Below are 6,000 nucleotides of genomic sequence, written 5' to 3'. Positions count from 1 at the left end.
CGACTACGAGGCAAATCAGCTTCCTAAAGACAAAGAAGAAGAGGAAGCAAGAAAGAAAGAAAGAGATAAAAAGGAAGAAAGTCTTGACCAAGGAAGAGTCAAGCAAGAAAATAAAAGCTAGGAGCAACAATAATGATATTAGCTCCAAGGAACTACAAGAGGTAACTAACTTTTGCTTTATGGCACAAGAAGATAAGGTAAAATCTGAATCTAATTTTACACCAAATGAATTTCATGAAGAATTTTCTTATGATGAACTTTTAAATGCTTTTCATGAGTTGTATGGTGAATGTAGTAAATTAGCTATGAAAAATAAAAATCTTAAAAAGCTAAATTTAGAAATTTCAAAAGAAAGAAATTCTATTGCTGAAATACACGACAAACTAAATTCTGAAAATAAAAGCTTAAGGTCATTTTCAGAAGAATTGATTCAGAAAATCATAGCTTAATTAATGAAAATCAAAACTTAAGTAAAGAAATCAATCAATTAAGATCTTTTATTAACAAATTCACTGTAAGTTCAGAAAGATTAAAAATGATGTTTGAAAGCCAACATGCTGATTTTGATAAATCAAAATTTAGCTTGATTCCTTCACTTAGTCATAAATCTCTAGGAAAAAAGGTTATCAATTCACCAAGCAAACCATTAAATAAGATAACTTATTTCAAAAATGAAAAGAATGGGCATAACAACTTTACCTATCGTTCTAACACAATTAAATCAAATGGTAAAGTTATTACAATTAAACAAATTTGGGTTCCAAAAGGAACTATATGTCCTAACTCTCAAGAACCCAAGCAAGCTTGGGTACCCAAAATAAAAATATGAGGATGTAGATTAAGGTGTGCCAAGATACCCATGAAACAAATAGAACTTTCATACAAATGGGTGCTCTAGACACACATTAAAGAGTGAAACTTAAAATACACTTATGAAAAGTAATTAAAAAAATTAATAATAATGAAATCAGTAACCCTTGCATCTCATCATTACTTTTGCTTTAGTATTTGATTAAAATATGAATTGCAAGTATTGATCAATTTTGTGATATAGAAAATACTTTTGAAAATATTATCAAATCACTTCATTTTATAGTATGATTTATTCACTATTGGATAAGTTGCTAAGAATAACTCTATGAATTCTCTATATGCTTGATTGAGAGTTTTTATCCATGGCATTATTGTTTATCGATCATAGATATGAAAATGTGCACTTGGTATACCTTTGAATATATGCACTATGAATACCAAGATTAAAGAAACCATTTTGGATATAAAATCAACTCATGCTAGTATGTACTTAATCTCAAAAGACCTTGCCATAGGCTTACTTAGATTATCTACTTAAAGGTCAAAGTTTTGCTATGCATGCTAACTAAGGAAACAAACAAAAATTATTTCTAAATCTAAAGATGTTGTTTCCATCTCTAAGTTTTCAAAAGCTTACATTGGATTTGTTCTTGGAAAATAAAACTGAAGTATTTTTCTGTATTTACTGAATCTTGTAAAAGCGTTTCAAATGAAAAAGGTTTCCAAACTGTGAAGATCATGGCACAGTGTTGAAAACCAAAATCCTGATTAAGGTTATACAGAAAATAATATTAAATTCAATTATTTCAGCTCCAAGGACATCATAAGTAAAATAGGGTTAATAGAATTCTTGAAAAAATGAAAAAGACAATTATGTATGATAGTCATCTACTTAAATAATTTTTAAAAGACTATCATCACTTCTTGTCATACATATGATTTCTATTAGATCCAGTTTTGATGAAAACTCCTTATGATCTTCTGAAAAATGGAAAATGAACCATTGCATATCTTTCATATTTTTCAGTCGTACATACTATACTTGATATACTCTTATGAAAATAATGCCAAATCTGATAGAGATATTTCTATCCTTGGATATCATTCATCAAGCAATGCATATAGAACATTCATGAAAAATTCTAGTTGTAGAGGTATCAATTCATTTTATTCTTTATGAGACTAATGATTTATTATCAAAATACTAAAAACAAATTATATATGTATATGGTTAATCTTTTATATATAACAATCTGAAAACTTGTTAATAATTAGAACCAAATTGAGTTTTTCAGAAATGCACTCAATAAAGAAAAATTGATAACTACTAAAAGACTAAATCAAGAAAAGATGAAATAGATCTTGATGAAATTCTTGCATGATTAGAAGTAAAGATCACCATTATCATCTGCTTGCTTTATGAGCTTTATATTCTGTCAAATGAATGTGTAGAATACACTCCTATGTGGTTCTTTCATTAAAAAGGGATCTATGTAAAATAACCACCTTATTTGAAAACACTCATTACAAATATGATAAAGCAATTTGTGATTTGGAACAAGCATCAAAAGCATGATAGAATAATTATTTAATAGACCAGACTGTGTGATCATTATGTGCCCTTGTGCAAGACTTCAATCTAACTCTAATGAATCATAATTTATTGATAACAAATGAATCATAATCTGAATTTTGATAGAAACAATTGTTTAAGGCAATTTGATCAAAACTTAGCTAGCATGCCTTATTGATAATTATCTTAAGCAAATAGAATCTAAGCTAAATTGATGTTGAAAATAAGAAATTAATTTGACCTTGATGAATCTTCCTATTGCTTCACATGCTTGTCCTTGAACAGTCTTGGTTAATGAAACTATCTCTTTAGTTCAAGTGACATATGTTTGCTTATATTTAGGGAATCTCTTGAGTAAAGTGACTCAACATTCAATGATTATCATATCTTAGGTTGAGTTACCTAGTTAAGAAATATGCTATATGAATGTTTTGTATCTTGAAGAAACTAATAACTTTCTTTCAAGAAAGAAAAGAATTTTGTTAATAATGCAGGATCCTTGAGCAAGAAAATGAGAGATTTCAACTTGAAGGACACCTCCACATAAGATACAACAAACATTCACATGCAAACAAGAGAGAGGATCTTCTTCAGCCAAAAGTTCACACGTAAGAAATCTAGTTTGACTTGAAGAATATATATATAATGAATAGATAATTTTAGATACCTTTCTCACAAATTAATTGAGCAAAGTCAATAACTTAAATCTTATGATGGCATGATTAAATTCTTTAATTATTAATTTTTGATATCATGTCTATATGTGTATTGACTGACTTATACTTTTAGAAACTGTTTCATGGTTTGCCCAAACTAAATGATTTCTTAGCCTATATCATAACCATGAAATACACAAGTATATGCTTAAAATTTTGGATGTAAAATAACTTGTGAGAAGTTATGAATCCATGAGCATAATGAAAATGTTGTTTGCATGATATACATATATATGATACATAAGATTAATTCTTTATTCTGCTCTTTCATGTAAATTACTTGAGAATAACAAAAAGAGAGAGAGATAAAGAAAAGAAAATAGATATTATTCAAGAGAAGTAAAATCTAAGTAAAGGCAAATACTTCATCTTAAGGAAAAGCAAAACAAGCATAATATATTTGACTTGTGAAAGGGATAAAATCCATAATTAATTACACTTAAACAGGGAGAGTTTGAAGTAAATATTTTAACCTTTCTATATTGCTCATCATAGGGATGGTGCCAATGGGGAGGCTAGTGGTAGTACCCGGCACTATTTGATCTAACTATTCGGTGTAGGGCATATTAGGGACGGCACAAGAGGGAGGCTAGTGGTAGTACCTCGTGCCCCTTCCCAACTCCACCGGATAGAGAGCAAATAGAGTATAGAGCATAAGAAAGTAAAAATGAATGACAAAGTAAATAAAAGTATATAAGAAGAATCAAGTCAAGCTTTAATCACTTGGAAACACACCTTAAGGATGAAATCAGTGCAAGATTATATTTAAATAGGGGGAGTTTATTTGAAAAGAATTGATTTTGATCCTTGACATGCTTATTCTTAATATTTTAATGCATGACTTAACACATGATATATTTTGCATGTGGCATGATGGATTCTCAATATTTTGTAATGCTTCATACTTGGATAATTTGATTGATTGTTTGAAATACTACATAAAATTTTTGTTTTGGTAAGAAAATTCAGATGTGTCATTCACAATCATCGTTAAAATGTGAAAGTTGAAATGAGAAAAGAAAGATATCTCTATTTAGGCAAAATGAATTGATCTTGATCTATCTTTCTACTTGCCTAACTTTGATACATAATATCCTAATACTTGTTAAAATATCCTTTATTTTGTATCGAAACTCAATATTAAATACAAAGATTCTGAAAGTGCTCGAATGTTATTGAAATATGTGTTTTCAATCTTAGTGATTTAAGATGAGCTACAATGTAGAAGATACATATCTAAAATTATAATTGTGAAAGCCTTCTTGGAAATTCTTATGAAAATTCAGAATCTAATTTTGTATAAAAACTTAAACTTAACTTAAAAATGCTTATATCGTTACATCTTTGTAACCTTAGTTATATGCTTCAATGATCACTTCATTCAGGAGAATAACTGAATATAATTTCTAAATGAAAATTTTAATATAAGAAAAACAGAATTAATTTTGACGCCTTGGTTGATTGTCTCGATACACATCTGAAACATATCTTTTCTTATCCTTAAAATCTACTAATATTGGTCTAAATGATCAATGATCTTGATTGCAAGCAAATATTTTTAAATATATGATTTTATTTTGATATTAAAAATATTTATTGTGCTTCATGTATACATTGCTGAAAAACTATGATTAAGAAATTGAGTTCTATAAATATATATATTTCAATGATCATCTATATGTTTTTCTCTCCTACATTATTAAAGACAGAATAGAGTGAATGATCTTAAAGCAAGAAATATTTCAGCTCACTCGAATGATTCTAAAAGAAAGAAAATGTAAATGCCTTTGAAAGAAACTGAGCTTCAAATGAATCATTTTCTGATTAATATTTCTATACATTTTTTTCTAAGATTAGGAGAAAGCATAACTTGTTCTTAAAGGATTAGAAAGAGTGATTACTATAAATTTTGAATAATTCTAGATCACTCTACATTCTTGATATCATAAAGTTTCAGGTTTATTCACGTTTAACATTAAAATCTGAAATTCAACAAAAGAAAAGAATGATTAAAGAAGTATGCATCTTTTGAGGGGGAGCTTTAGATATCTTATCCTAAAGTTACTTTAATTTGAAGCATACCTTGATTTTTATGGATTGATTTTGATGAACCTCCTTATAATGCAATACTTGCTTTAATTATAAGTTTATGCCTTGAGAAGAGTTCTATAAAGGTTGTCTTATCTCATACCTTGAGTCTTATGAAAATAAGCTGAAACTTATGGAAAACATATTTTTGAGATTGACAATTTTATTGAACATTATCTTCAAACTCTAAACTGTTAAATGGAATAATCAATTGAGGGGGAGAAAGAAAATTTCAGAAGGAGAGGTATTATGGAACTTAATCGCAAAAATCTTTATGATACACCTTGAGGATTGTTATTTGGTTAATATTTCTTATGCATACATCATGAACCAAATTGCAAGTCAAATAGTTGATCTTAAGAGCCTCTAACTTAATGAAAAAGGGGGAGAATAACGTGTTGAATTTTCTTGAGTATCTCATAGAAAATCTATTTTGGAATTCATTAATGAGTCCTAATTGGCTTGCTCTTTAGAACTTCAATTTTGTGCCAATTCATATCTATATATATATATCAAATTGTGCTTATTTTCTAAAAGAATAAAAGAAAGTTTGTAAAAGAGCTCTAAGATGTATCAAAAACTGCATATTTTGGTACTTGTGCCCCAATGCTCTTATTATCATAAAAGAACTTTGAAGTCATTAAAAATTAATGATCCAACATGATGATATGTCTTTCAAGTATATAAGTTTTGATCTTTTACTCTGAAAATTAATTAAATTGCTCTCATGTTGATAAAATACTTAATAGATTGGGCAAAAGATCTTAAATGAACAAGCTTTCATACTTATTATTGAAGAGAGGTTAGATT

Source organism: Phoenix dactylifera, unplaced genomic scaffold, assembly GCF_009389715.1.
Source record: "Phoenix dactylifera cultivar Barhee BC4 unplaced genomic scaffold, palm_55x_up_171113_PBpolish2nd_filt_p 000316F, whole genome shotgun sequence".
Classification (NCBI taxonomy): Eukaryota; Viridiplantae; Streptophyta; class Magnoliopsida; order Arecales; family Arecaceae; genus Phoenix; species Phoenix dactylifera.
Note: the sequence above shows the minus strand (reverse complement) of the source record.